General features: G+C 40.7%; 1 pseudogene; it reads right to left on the bottom strand.

Annotated features, from left to right (window-relative positions):
• Positions 1–2,404: 2,404 nt before the first annotated feature.
• Positions 2,405–15,754, bottom strand: part of LOC122444286 — a 40,052-nt pseudogene continuing 26,702 nt past the window's right edge.

Raw genomic sequence — 15,754 nt, 5'->3', positions numbered from 1 at the left:
CCACCGTTCTCTATAAAATACAGTAGTTCTGCCTCTTTGCTCACCATAGTGTATTGTTAGCTTTACCTGGCTTTGCCTTCAAGGACAGCGTGAGGGGTATGGGAAAAACACCGGTTCTCCCCTAAATGAACTTGGGGTGGAGAAAGTGAAATGTAGTTCTGAGATTGCCAATATCACCGATAATCAGTTAATGCTAAGCTGGGACATGTTTTCCAACTGAGAATGTTTTAACGTAATAATAATATGCTAACTGGTTCCCAGTATACTGTGCTACCCAGACATGAATTCTAGGAACTTCAAGTTCAGGCACAGAAGAACTTAGATGGGGCTCCCCGGAAAGCAAAGCATGAGACACAGACTGGGGTGTGGAGTTGAATTGGGAGGTGGCCCCAAGGAGCAGGAGAGTGGCTGCTGAGAGAGGGAGATAGAATATGAAAAAGAATAATACACGGTGACTTTTTGACTTTAGAGCAGCTTGTATTTGAGGTCAATACAGGGAGAGTTTTTACCACTGGACATCAAGGACTTGTCTTATCACAGGTCCTCAGAGGATCTGTGGCCAATGCGTCCCAGAATTTTCCCGCTGAAGGACAGGGAGGCGGGGGGCAGGGGTCATTCACTCACTGCTTGTTCCTCATTCCCCAAAGTTCCTCCCCTAAGGCGTTAACACTCCCACAATTCTACATCACATCTGTGGACCAAGCAGACTTTGGAGGAAGTCCTAAGGCAGAAAGCAGAGAGATGGCCAGGCATGTGCCTGAGGTGAGACTTGTCACTCACAGGGACTGTCCACTGACCAGCTCCAGGGTCCCCTGCTGAGGTCTGCGCTGGAACCAGATGAGCCAAGGGTACAGTCAGGCCTTCGGAGGACAGTGCCTTGACTTTTTGTTGCTGCCTCTGCCACTGCCACCCTCACTAGCATTCCTTCTTGCCTCAGTCATGGGGCTGTCTTCTGGACCCTCTTCCCGGGGAGCACAGTCACTGGTTAGGGTCTCAGTGTCCTGTCATAAACCCACACTAACAGCCCCTCTGACTCTTCTCTCCACACTTCACCCAGGCAGTTGTGGCATCTCTGCCTCATTTGTTGCAAGCTATTTTTATGTCCAACCAACAAAGAACCCCGCTAGCAACCTATTAAGTGTCCTTGCCAGGAAGTTAGATCCTGAGCCCTGGGAGTGTGCTCCTAGGTTGATAAATGCTCGCTATACAATGCTCCCCTTCACACTCTACCTCCCTCCGTCCAACACACTCAAGATCCACTCCCACACATGTTCCTGTCAGTACATTTTAGTGACATCCTGAAGTTCTTCCAGTAAGAAAGCTGGCTGCTGCCACAGGGACTGCTTGGGCTACACTGAGAGCTGACCCAAATTATTAAAATCTGGTGACATTCATGTCTTACCTATTGTAAATAATGCGGCTCTGAATAATAGGGTCTTGTATCTTTTGTAATAAGAGATTTATCTTTTCCAGATATGTGCCAAGGAGTGAGATTTCTGGGTCAGATGGTATCTCTAAACAACCTAAATTTTCATTAACAGATAAATGGACAAAGAAGATGTGGTGTGTGTGTGTGTGTGTGTGTGTATGTGTGTGTGTGCATGTGTGCATGTATATATATATATATATATACACAATTATATACATACACAGTGTATGTATATGTATATATATGTGTGTGTGTATATGTATATATATGTGTGTGTGTATATATATATAATTTGGAATATTACTCAGCCATAAAAAAGAAGCAACATGGATGTACCTAGAAATGATCATACTAAGTCAAGTAAGTCAGACAGAGAAAGACAAATTATCCTATGATATCACTTATTTGTGGAACCCAAAAAATGATATAAATGAACTTATTTATAAAGCAGAAATAGATTCACAGATATAGAAAACAAATGTATGGTTACCTAAGGGGAAATGGAGTTGGGGGAGGGATAAATTCAGAGACTGAGATTAACAGATACACACCAGTATAAATAAAATAGACAAACCATAAGGACCTACTGTGTAGCACAGGGAACTATCAACATATTCAATATTTTATGATAATATATAATGAAAAAGAACCTGTAAAAGAATATGTGTATATGTGTAACTCAATCACTTTGTTATACACCTGAAACTAACACAACATTGTAAATCAACTATACTTCAATTAAAAACTCTGATGGCAATGATGGAAGGTGAGGTTAAATCTTAAAAAGGTCAAGTATCATCTTCCATCTACCCTAGGTGAAGCCTTGTGTCATCTGTTGGCAAAGAGGAGCTTCTCTTCTCTAGGAAGATGGAGGGGAGTATTTCTTCCCACAAAGCCCTAGAGGAATTCAGGGCTTTGAAATTCTCAAGTACATCCACAAAATATGCCTGATGAAGGTGAAGAGATACAAGTCCATTAACAAAAAAAAAATGCTCCCAACCAGATTCCTTTCTCAGAGGTGCAGCCCCATTCTCTATTCTGGTATCTCTCGTGCTCCTGGTTCCTTTCTTGGACTTAACCATCATGCTGTTCATTATTAAGAAGCAGGTCCCGATGCCTCCTGCTGTCCTGCTGCTCTCTTGGGACTAGCTAGACAATTTCTCCCAGAACAGATGTCTTTTTCTGGAAGAGCTCCTGCTGGCACCCACACTATAGGACTTGGCTTCAGTGCCATGAACTGCTTAAGGGAGATGAGGACACAGCAACACTCATCATTGGTGATCTGAGACTGTTTGATAACAGCAATAGCTGTGCGTAGCATCTCAGTTGAGTCACTGTAATCCCCTGTGCTGGCTCCAGAAATCACTTTGGAATTGGCATTGCTCTGGTTTGCTTCATGATCTCTCCAAATTCAGCTTCACTCACCACTGAGGGTCAAAAGCCCAAATCTTGGCTGCCAAGGTGGATAGAGGGGTCAAAGGCCTTCAAGTAAATATCTGATGGAGGCCCCACTGTAGCATTTGGAGGAGGAAATAAGGCTGGATTGAGGTAAAGGGCGGGTGGGATGGCCCGGGGGGAGGTACAGCTACAAAAGGAGGTAATGGAGAAGCAGGAGATGCTCATGGGAGATGCCAGAAGGAAGAGGAAGACTCCAAATGTTGAGGAGAGAGGCAGTAGGGATAGAATTGGGCCTGAGACCAGACTCATCAGGTGAAGGACTGAAGGAGAGCGATTTAAGTCAGGCAGCACATGGCAGGGCTTATCCTTTTAGGCAGATGTGAGTGCAAGGTTCTCAATGTATGACCCAACCATCAGCAGAATTACTAGAATACTGCGTTGGTCCTTTATACCTATTTCCATTCTCGAGACTCAAGCGCATTCACATTCTGAGCCTCTGCCTCAAATTATGACAGGTCTGCCAGGTGGCTAACCCCACGTCCACTTTTTCTCTAAGTACTTTTCTGGAAAGAGTTTCCAATAATTTTGTGGACCAGGTTTTCAGAGGCCACCACCACCTCAGCATACCCCCACTGGCTATTTGCTCCATCCTTTGCAAATTTCAACCCCAGCACATCACAGAAGCCTACAAAGGCAATAACCGGGCTCAGGGCCTGCCCTGCGGCCCACCAGGAGAAGCCACTCACATGGACAGCAGGCTGTCTGCTACTCCAGCCACTGCCGGTGTGCAGAATCACCTGCAGGACGTTGTCGTTGCATTGGAGTTGACTCCTGGTGAAGAGGAGGAGGTACCTCAGGACTGCTGCTTCTGTCATCTGAGGCTACGAGGTGGACATCAATGAATGGGGTTGCTTTTCCCCTAACATCCAAGTTGTGATGTGGTTCCAGCTGAAGGAGGCACGGCAACAGGATCCTGCAATGCCCACTGGGGGCGGTTCTTCTTCATGCATCTGTAGACAAGCTGCATCTAACATGAGAAGAGACAGGGCATGTAAGGTGAGACTTGGCTTGTTGGAGGCACTGTCCTTCTGGCTCAGTGGGGAGAGACTAAATTGGACTGAATTCTTCCTCTGTTCTCTAAACATTTCTAACATAGCCCTTAATCAGTCACTGAGGGAGTCTCCCCAGGGTTGAAGAGCCATGTTGCCCTGGGTCAGAGGCTACAGGTTGTAGCTTTTCCTCCCTGTTCCCAACCCCATCCTCACCTCCCCTTAAGACAGGGCACCTGTCAACTGGCCCAGTGGTATAAACAATGTGCTTATCCTCAAGGGCAGCTCTGGGGATCTTTTTAAAATGTAGAGATAATCAAATAAGGTGATGATTCAAGAAAAAAAATAGAAAATGGCTGGAAAAGCCATTTACCCAGAGGATTTTTTTCACCCCCATCTTTATTCTGTTTTATAATAATAAATTTTTTATATAATTTTCAGTTTTGATTACTACTGATAGCAAATGGGGAGAAATGTCTTGTCCTGCTGTTGTTCACTATTTATCTTTCTGGTAGGTTGAAAACTGTGTAAGAAATTTGATGATGCTGTCAGTCTTTTAATCTGCATTGTGTTTCTTCAGTTTTGTAACAACACATTTTAAAATGAGAAATGGGATGTGAGTTGTTAGGAAAAAACCAAAAGACAAATACTATGTGATTTCACTTATATGAGTTATCAGAGTAGCCAAATTCATAAAAACAGAAAGTATACTTGGTAGTGACCAAGTACTCCTTCTTTGAAGGAGCCAGCTCAAAAGTGTTGCCATTGGCCATACTAAATAATATCATTTTAAAAATACATGATTCCCTTAGTGATACTCAAGATAAAGAGGAAAAAATCTTCTTTATAGAGAGTAACTTACAGAGAAGGACATAAGGTATAGAAACAAAATCATTTCATTAGAAATCATCATTTTGTAACCCTTGGATAATAATTGATCCAGGCAAGGATTAATAAATGATGCTAAAACCATTGGGTAAAAGTTTGTTGGCGAATAAGACAGTTATCACTTCACAGTCCTTTACCCCACAGATTCTTTTTTTATTAAGGAGGAAAAGACATATGTTTATGGTGAAGATATCTAGCAGACATGCCTTAACCAAGTGATCAAATTGTTTCTCAGTAATAACAGAACAAATTCATATTCTGTACCTCTTTCTCACAAGCTATAGGGGGAAATGCACAATATCATTTATGCAGTAGTTTTGCCAAAATGTTTAACTTGAATCTAATCATTACGACTAATCCAGAACTGTGCTATTTTCAATAAAACAACTCAGACTCTTCAAAATGTCAGTGTTAGGAAAGAAAAAAGAAAAGATGGAGAGATACTGTTCTATATTAAAAAGAATGAAAGAGACATAATGTCAAGTATAATACATACATCTGGATTTTTAAAATATGTATATGCTATTTTGAAGATAAATGGACTCTATGTTAGATGACATTACCAAGGCAATGTTAAATTTATTATGAATGACAATAATAGGAGTAGAAAGTCACTGAGAGTGTCATTTGGGGTGAAATACCATGATGTTTGAGCTTCCCACGTGGCACTAGTGGTAAAGAACCTGCCTGCCAATGCAGGAGACATAAGAGACATGGGTTCAATCCCTGGATTGGGAAGGTCCCCTGGAGGAGGGGACGGCAACCCACTCCACTATTTTCACCTGGAGAATCCCATGGACAGAGGAGCCTAGCAGTCTGCAGTCTAGTAGGTCACAAAGAGTCGGACATAACTGAAGCAACTTAGCACACATGTTGTTTGCAACTTATTAAATGATTTGGAAAGTATATTTTTAAACATTTACATTATATGTATCATATAACAGTTATAAACATATATAAATATAAATAAATATATGGAAATAGACAGACTGAGAGTAGAAACAATGACTGTCCTATTAGGAGTGAGCATTCCTAGGACCCAAACTGTGGTCTTGAAATGCTATTTCTCACTAAAAGAAACCAGAGATTCTGGGGAAAAAGTGGCTGATTCCAAGTCTGTAGCAGAAAATGACAAGAAGGGCCTAGAATATATTGTCTCTCAAATACAAAGGAAGTTATCAAAGACTGTTAGGATCATCTCAGAAAGGCTCCCAGTCCACCTGAAGATTTCACTGGGCAAAGATGGGACAGTTGGAGCTTCAATCACAATAATAATAATTTTGATGGGTTAAAACAAATCAAATATGTTTAAATCTATCAGCTCAAAACGAATTGATCACCTTCAGAATGTGACGTCTTCCCTGGTGGCTCAGTTAAGACTCCACCTGCAATGAGGGAGACCTGGGTTCAATCCCTGGGTTGGGAAGATCCCCTGGAGAAGGGAAGGCTAACCACTCCAGTATTCTGGCCTGGAGAATTCCATGAACCATATAGTCCATGGGGTCGCAAAGAGTCAGACATGACTGAGTGATTTTCACACACAGAATGTGATAGGACATCAATGTATTGTCTTTAAATCTGGTTTAAACAAAACCAAAGAATTTATCCTGCCTTCCTATTTGAACTATACCACTATCTACTTCTGCTTTATTGACTATGCCAAAGCCTTTGACTGTGTAGACCACAACAAACTCTGGAAAATTCTTAAAAGGATGGGAATACCAGACCACCTGACCTGCCTCTTGAGAAATCTGTATGCAGGTGTAGAAGCAACAGTTAGAACTGGACATGGAACAACAGACTGGTTCCAAATAGCAAAAGGAGTACATCAAGGCTGTATACTGTCACCCTGTTTATTTAACTTATATGCAGAGTACATCATGAGAAATGCTGGGCTGGATGAAACACAAGCTGGAATCAAGCTTGCCAGGAGAAATATCAATAACAACACCCTTATGGCAGAAAGTGAAGAAGAACCGAAGAGCCTCTTGATGAAAGCGAAAGAGAGTGGAAAAGTTGGCTTAAAGCTCAACATTCAGAAAACTAAGATCATGGCATCTGGTCCCATCACTTCATGGCAAATAGATGGGGAAACAGTGGAAACTGGGACAGACTTTATTTTTTGGGGCTCCAAAATCACTGCAGATAGTGACTGCAACCATGAAATTAAAAGACACTTGCTCCTTGGAAGAAACATTATGACCAACCTAGGCAGCATATTAAAAAGCAGAGACATTACTTTGCCAACAAAGGTCCATCTAGTCAAAGCTATGGTTTTTCCAGTAGTCATGTATGGATGTGAGAGTTGGACTATAAAGAAAGTTGAGCACCGAATAATTGATGCTTTTGAACTGTGGTGTTGGAGAAGACTCTTGAGAGTCCCTTGGACTGCAAGGAGATCCAACCAGTCAATCCTAAAGGAAATCAGTCCTGAATATTCATTGGAAGGACTGATGCTGAAGCTGAAGCTCCAATACTTTGGCCACGTGATGCAATGAGCTGACTCACTGGAAAAGACCCTGATGCTGGGAAAGATTGAAGGCAGGAGGAAAAAGGGACAACAGAGGATGAGATGGTTGGATGGCATCACCAACTCGATGGACATGAGTTTGAGTAAACTCCAGGAGTTGGCAATGGACAGGGAGGCCTGCTGTACTGCAATCCACGGGGTCACAAAGAGTCGGACACAACTGAGTGACTGAACTGCACTGAACTGAACTGAGTAACCAAATAATAGATTAGGGCGAGTATTTCTTTATTTCAACTAATATTTCAACTAATTAGTTGATGAAATAGAAATATTTAAATTTCTATTTAAATAGAAATAGAAATTATTAAAATTAGAATATCTGCATTCTTCAAACCAAGTGAACGACTAGATATAGGCAGTAATCATCATCAATGGCTGCTGACATCACCCCAGGGGAGACAACCAGATGTGTCCTACAGAAGTGCCCAACACCTCCTTGCCTTGACAACAGGATCAGTGTGATCCAGCTGCCAATTTGCAGGAAATACAGAGGACAGAGAATATGTTGAAATACACCATGAGTGTGCAATCAGCAGAATCCAGACTGGGAAACCCTGCTGGTCAAAGGATGCAGATAAGATGTAAGAAAATGAAAGGGACTGTTAGTTTAAAACTTAAAATACACTTTTAACTTTTTATTTTATATTGGAGTATAGCCAATTAACAATGTTACGATTTTAATAGTTTCAGGTGGACAGCAAAGGGACCCAGCCACACATACACATGTACCCATTTTCCCCCAAACTACCCTCCCATCCAGCCTGCCACATAACATTGAACAGAGTTCCCTATACTATACAGTAGGACCTTGTTTGTATCCATTTTAAATATAGCAGTGTGTACATGTCAATCCCAGGGCTTCCCACATGGCACTAGAGGTAAAGAACCAGCATGCCATTGTGGGAGACATATAGACTCAAGTTTGATCCCTAGATCGGTAAGATCCCCTGAAAGAGGCAACTCACTCCAGTATTCTTGCCTGAAGAATCCCATGGACAGAGGCACCTGGTGGGCTACAGTCCATAGGGTCACAAAGAGTTGGACACGACACATGCACATGTCGACCCCAAACTCCCTATTTCTTCCCCCATTCTAACCACCTGGCAGCTATAAGTTCATTCTCTAAGTTGGTGAGTCTGTTTCTGTTTTGTAAATGAGTTCATTTGAGTCATTAAAGTGCATTTTTAATAGATAGGACTAAATTATAATATCCAGGGACATTTTATCACAATTGGGTGATAAAATTGTTTGCAAAGTAACAATTACTATAAAAGTAATTGAGAAGAAAGTGTTCATCATTGGAATGAGTCTCGTGGACAGGGCTCCTGAAGTAGAAGGTAAAGTTTTATTTTCTGACCGGGGCTGTAGTTTCAAAGTTGTTCACTTTTATAAAAAATAAATTGTCATATATTTTTGTGTAGTTTTCTATCTTTATTTTTATAGTCTAATAAAATTGTTTTAAAAGAGAGAAAGATACTTTAGAAGACACAACAACCAACCGCAATCTGTGGACCTTGTTTGAATCCTAGTTTGAACAAACCAATTATCAGCTATTTATGAGATAACCAGGAAAATTAGAACATTGACTAGATCTTTGATGATATTTCGGTATTATCTTTTAATTTTAGATGCAAATTAAAAACGTTAATTTTAGATCTTATTTTAAAATGTACACTGAAATATTTTACATAATGCCCGAGATTTACTTCAAAATAATATATTGGGAATAGAAATGGCAGGTAGGTGTATAGCTGAAACAAAGTGGCCAAAGTTGATAATTTGTGAGACTGGTTGCAGAATACATAGGGGGAGTCATTATATTATCCCATCTACTTCTGTGCATGTTTGAAATTTTCCATAAAAAGTAATTTCTATTACTGACATGATTTAGATGAATAGTTCGTAAGCAAAAGAAAGCTGGACCCCTAAGTTCCTGTTTGCAGATGACTCAGACAGCTCTCTGTCTCTTCAATGAACTGCTCTGAAAATTCTCCCTCCATGGAACAATTGTTTAAGTCAACCAAAACTTAACTGTTTAAGTTAACCAAGACTTCAGGACAAGGTGTCATTTGTCAGATAAAATGTCCCTGCATACCAAATGTCCCAACGCTTCTTTCAGATCAGACTGACCAAATAAAATACACTTTCACTTCTCTGTGGAGAACTAGGGACTGTGAAACACAGGCGCCACTGAGTACCTGTCCTGCCTATGAGTTGATGCTCAGATTGGTAACCTAAAGGACAGAACCTTCCATTCCATTCTGCAGAATTTCAGGTCCAGACTGAAAATCTGTCTCTGAAATGCCTCCCACAATTTTTGAACAGCTGCTCAATCTCAAGTTAGCACCAAAAGTAAAACATAATAATATGGGTTGTTTTTTAAGGCCTTGATGTCTCAATTTTGTCATGCTGACATCAGCAGCATATGCCTACTGGTGTGGCAAATTGAGAAGAAAATGTTTCTATGACCATGCTGCTGATTTTTAAAAATAGCATTGCTAATGAGCCAGCTGTGATTAGACAGGAAAACATTAATAATCATTTCTGCAGTTTCTTTTGTCCCAAACAATTCTCAGATGTTACTCTATCTTTTCAAAACTGCAATACAGATATCATACAGATGGCCCATTTGATGGGTTCTATTTTTAAATAAGCAACCTGGGAGACCATTGTTTTTATTAAAAGGTAGGGAAAATAATTTATTCCAGCACTAAGAGTAAATTATGTTTCTGACAAAATGATGTACTTTTTATAAGACAGTGTTGTCAGTTCATGAATGTACAGTGATTTATCTCCCTGGAACTTGAAAATGAGGGAAATAAAGATTGACTTGAGGGTTAAACTCTACAATCAATATAGTGTGATAAGGCCTGAGAATACAAAACTGCTTAGAAACCAGATAGCTGTCAGGTCAGCAAGCCTGGGCTGTGAAAGAATGAATATATTATGATACCTAAAGGGTATATTCACCAAAGTGTGTGGGAGCAGGTGATATTGACCCATCACAGAATTATAGGAAAGAGTGTCACTCAGACAAGTGCTGGCTCTGTCTGTCTACACATTGTTCTGGGCACAACCACCTTAACCAACGGCTCTGAGTTACTTGAGTCTCATGGAAAGATTACCCCTAACATGAGCCAGATGTGTCAGGCTTTGAAAACTCAAGGCAGAGGTCACAGACTAGAGTAAGGACACCTAAACTTGCTCCCAGCTGGGTTTGTCTGGTTCTGTTAGGTTCTTTTTTAATGTGTGTGTGTGTGTTTACATGTGTGTGGACTCAGTCGCTCAGTCATATCCGACTCTTTGCAACCCCATGGACTGTAGCCTTCCAGGTTCCTCTGTCCATGGAATTTTCCAGTCAAGAATACAGGAGTGGGTAGCCATTTCCTACTCCAGGGGATCTTTCCCACCCAGGGATCGAACCCGCGTCTCCTGCATTTGGCAGGCAGATTCTTTACCACTGCACCACCTGGGGAGCCCAATATTCAAATTAATTGGAAACTTTTTTAATGTAAATATTTTATTTAAAATTCTTCATTTATTACTTTTTTTGAGAAAAATCCCACATTGCCATGTGGCAACAGTCAACTAGAACCATGTAAGAGTTGTCCCCTGTAGACAGCTCCCGCCATCCACAGCCTCCACCAGCATCTTCACTCAGCTCACTTACCTCTCAGACCCCTGGACACATCTGCGCTGGCTGCTCGCAGCTTAATACCTTCAGCTACTCAGCCGGTCTTACTTCCTGTGTACTGAGTCCATGCTCGACCTACAATCTTCTAGTCCCAGTCTGACTTCCCTTGTTGATTTTCTATAGGAAGAAAATGAGCAGGACATGTCAATGTAAGGACTCCTGCCTTTGTGACAGTTTTGTTTCATGGCTCAGTAAGAAACTGGCATTTTGATTTTACACATCAATCTCCAGTAACTCAGCCCGAGGGAGATGGATCCACTCTTGGTGTAAAAACAAAGTCAGGTCTCAGCCTCCAAGGCTGAGAATCAAGCTTCTATTGCTGCTAAGCTCCCTAACTCAGTGACTTGGGGCTGAACCATTCAATACCGCTATATAGAATCCTCCACGAAGAAGACAATTTCCAATTTTTACTGTACTGAAAAGGTCCTATATGCTCTAATTTTGTTTTGTAAATCACATTTGTGGAAGAATGAGTGCCTTTTCAGACTCTTCTAAGAGAAGATAAGAAACCTGATCTCTATTTTGTGAATGTCATTGCCTCTGCAGTCACCCACTAGCCTCCTATATTTTATAATTTAGAAAATGTCCACCTACATATTGCACCTCAATTGTGTCATCTGCCAAAAAGCAAGATGATTGGGAAAGAAAAATCTTACAAACACTTCCTACACATTCACACATTGCCGAGGCTTTACATCATAGGCATTTGGGAGTCCCACTGTGTCTGAAAGAACTTTAGAACGATTCATGCAAGAAATAACTTGGGAAAACATAATTCTGAAAGATTCTCTTTAGCATGGGGGTTGTAATGCTAACTGATGTAGCAACTCTGATGTTTAAGATCCTCCAACTCTTTTCCCATTTCAGTCATAAGCGTACACATCCCATTCATTCATTCATTAAAAAAAAATGGTTACCAAGCCATCTATTGGGCTTACCAGGTGGCACTAGTGGTAAAGAACCTGCCTGCCACTGCAGGAAATGCAAGAGATGCAGGTTTGATGCATGGGTCAGGAAGATCCCCTGGAGGAGGGCATGGCAACCCACTCCAGTATTCTTGCCTGGAGAATCCTATGGACAGAGGATCCTGGTGGGCTACAGTTCATGGTCACACAGAGTCAGACACGGCTGAAGCGACTTAACACAAATGAGTATGAACAAAGTCATCTATTATGTGCAGGTGACCGATAGCCTGCACCTAAACCCAATAGAAAGCAGTTTTCCTAGACTTAGTATCAATGATCATAGTAACAATGACATTTTTGCCTTTATAACCATATGATTGATTTCAGTTGTTTTGATATCTACACTACAGGATAGAACTGTTTGGCAGCTTACAAGGATTTTTAAAAAGTGCCAAGTGGTTCTACACTTGAGATTTTTGTTTTCCTCCCATAAAGAGGTATCTTTGGTCACCTAACTGGAGTTTACTCCGTGACGTACGCTGAAGCTGTCAACTATTTAGTGAATATTTCTGAGTATTGCTTCCAAGTAATTTTTAAACACAACAGAATGTCAGAAACTCTTTTCTATCTCTTTCATATATCATTCCTACGTATCACATGGTTGCCTGGAGAATCCTATGGACAGAGGATCCTGGTGGGCTACAGAGTCGGACATGACTGAAGCGACTTAGCATGAATGAACACGAACAAAGCCGTGTGAAGGTGACCAATAGCCTGCACCTAAAAATGAAGTGAATTTGTGGCATATTGAGAAACCATAACTAGATGTGTTGCTTAAAATTATGTTTTTGGAATCACAGATGCATTTGGTTAATAAATAGTGTGTGTGTGCTCAATCGTTCAGTCGTGTCTGACTCTTTGCCACCTTCTAGACTGTAGCCCAACAGGCTCTTCTCTCCATGGAATTTTCCAGGCAAGAATACTGGAGTGGGTTGCCATTTGCTACTCCAGGGGATCTTCCCCACCCAGGGATAGAACCTGCATCTCTTGCATCTCTTGCATTTGGCAGGCAGTTTCTTTACCACTACACCACCTGGGAAACCCACTTAATAAATTAGTCACATATAAAAAGATCTTAACTGAGTGGTTTCTCAGAACTTTCATTTCTGCAAAATGGAGTACTTCCAAGGCTGATTGTTTCCTCCTCACTAAAGTATCAATACATTTTCAATGACAGGGAGAAGTATTTGGGTCAATGCCTTATCAGGGTTACAAGCTAAGTTTATTTTAGATCTTGCTTTCTAAGAATCAAAGAAAAAGATAGAAGAACAGAAAAATGACCACATTTTGAAGGACTGAATAATGCTGCATTAATTACAGAATTGACAGTCCAGCTCCAGTAACTTAAATGAAGCAGCTGACATTGGCCTAGAAGTGGGTTTTAGCCCATAAAGATGTTACGTTTCTTGAGTTTAATGATTTCGTAGAATTCAGATAGAGATAGGAACATCAGAGGTACAATTGTAAATTACATTACATTACAATTCATGTGAGCAGGAGCTATTTTTTTCCTAAAGCAGATCTACTTGACTGAAAACTTCTCTCTCCTGTAAACTCAGTCAGCAACAAATCAAGGAATTTAGTCACCTGACAAACAGTGGTCTGAAAGCTCTGTGAGATTATGTGTTCCTAAACACATTTAAATGACACCTATACTATTTTTTTTTCCAGTGGGTTTTGTCATACATTGATATGAATCAGCCATGGATTTACATGTATTCCCAATCCCGATCCCCCCTCCCACCTCCCTCTCCACCCGACTGAAAACCTTGTTCTCTCTCCTGTAAACTCAGTCAGCAACAAATCAAGGAATTTAGTCACCTGACAAACAGTGGTCTGAAGAAGCTCTGTGATGGAATATTACTGCCATTAAAAAGAATTCATTTGAACCAGTCCTAATGAGATGGATGAAGCTGGAGCCCATTATTAAAGTAAGCCAGAAAGATAAAGAACATTACAGCATACTATACTATTTTATCATCATAACAAAGCAATGACTATGAGTTTTATGTGGGAACCTTGCAATTCATTTTAAAACCACCTTAGCAACCTGAAGGTAAGCAAAGAGATTTGACAGCCAATGAGGACGTTTGATGGCCTCACAGGGGTGGATTTGGTATGATATTTTATAGCAAAAGGGAAAAAATATCAAGCTGAATGCGAAGTATCACAAATTCTGTAAGCAACCACAGAATGATAGCACTCCGTGTATTACATACACATTTACCTGTGCTACTCAAAGTCATGGCCCAGCTACTCTAAACATGAAGGACAGAAGTCTTGTGACTCTTCTGCCTGGTATTTACCTTGCAAAGCAAAGACTGTAGTGAGCCTAAACCACTACAGAACCTTTGGCTTCAGAATTAGACCTTAGAATCTTTGTGACCTTGACCAGTTTTCATAACCTGAGTCTAAGATTTTTATCTATAAAATTAATACATTTAATCTATAAATTCCAGCTAGAATGTCATCTTTTGAGGGGACAGGAATCTCTCTGCTTTTTGCCTGGAACAATTTGTTAAATAAACAAATAAATCAATAGATTTATTCATATTTACTTGGATATGCACAAAGAAACTCTGGAAACTTTCCTAAGAAAATAACAGTTGTTACTAGGGCAGGGAAAGTGGAAGAGGTGGTCTGGATAAATTGAGGATGAGGTGGGAAGGAGATCCCAATTTTTGAGTTTTAAACCATATGAATTATATATACATATATATAATTGTATAGATATATAAATCAGACCTCACTGTTGTTAAAGTCACCTACTATCTCTGACAGGTCTGATTTTTTTCTCTCCACTCTCTAAAGAGACTACTCCCTCTGGTCTCTTTTTCTTGCACCTCCTTAATTTCTCCATGAAACCTCAGAAAAACAAATTTTCTTCCTGCTTATCTGTTCTGTAGGAATAAATGTTGTAAGAAAAGTATGAAATAGAACTTCAACTTCAAAACAGAGATACTCTACTCAAATACAGAATGTGATCAAGTAAAGATTTAATAAACAAAACTAACCACAAAAAGCTGAACCCAAAGAGAAAGGTCAATAAGGAAGAGCGATGGTGACTTTAGAGGGTTTGAGAAGCGCATGGTACATGATGGCAACTGCTTTGTGGGCACTGGCCCTTGCTCCCAGGGGTCACGTGATGGATGTCCATGGTGTAGCAGGTGAAGTGACCTCTGGGCTGGGAACAGGTGCTCTGAGATTCTCCCTGCTGAGCCTCTCCTAAGCCCAGATATCTGCTTCTGGGCTGCACTCTCCACTATTCTGATCAAAAGACTTCTTGGTGTTAGGGCATCTGAGGCAAATGTCCCAGGGAGACCAAGAGAACACAAACAAGCAGATCTGCAGTGTGGTGAGAAGAAAACAGAAGAGGCACGTGAGTTGGCATGTGTTATGTGCTATGAATTCATTTACATAGTCATCAGCAGAAGCAACATGATCCAAAGTTAAGATGAAGCCAAGAGCCTTGCCTTCCTTCAAATCTCCAGGGAGTCTGAATATAAGTCAAATTTCAAAACATAGAGGCTTTCTTCTTCCCTTTCCACCTCCCTCCCGTGTTTCCAGCCAGCTTTAGGCAAGTGAATTATTATTCTAGCCAAATTCCTCTGGGAAGGAAAGAACAAGCTTAATCCATCTTCATTTCTCTCCTCTGACAAAGTAGGTAAGACAGTGATGATATCAGTCTTTTAACTCAAGGGATCTTGCTCACAGGGATTTAATGAATATTCGTTAATACACAGTGATAAGCAATGCAAAACTATAAGGCACAGCAAAGTGATAAGGCCATAAATTACAAAT

The sequence above is a fragment of the Cervus canadensis genome, chromosome 6, assembly GCF_019320065.1.
Source record: "Cervus canadensis isolate Bull #8, Minnesota chromosome 6, ASM1932006v1, whole genome shotgun sequence".
Classification (NCBI taxonomy): domain Eukaryota; kingdom Metazoa; phylum Chordata; class Mammalia; order Artiodactyla; family Cervidae; genus Cervus; species Cervus canadensis.
Note: the sequence above shows the minus strand (reverse complement) of the source record. Positions and strands in the feature narration are given on the sequence as shown.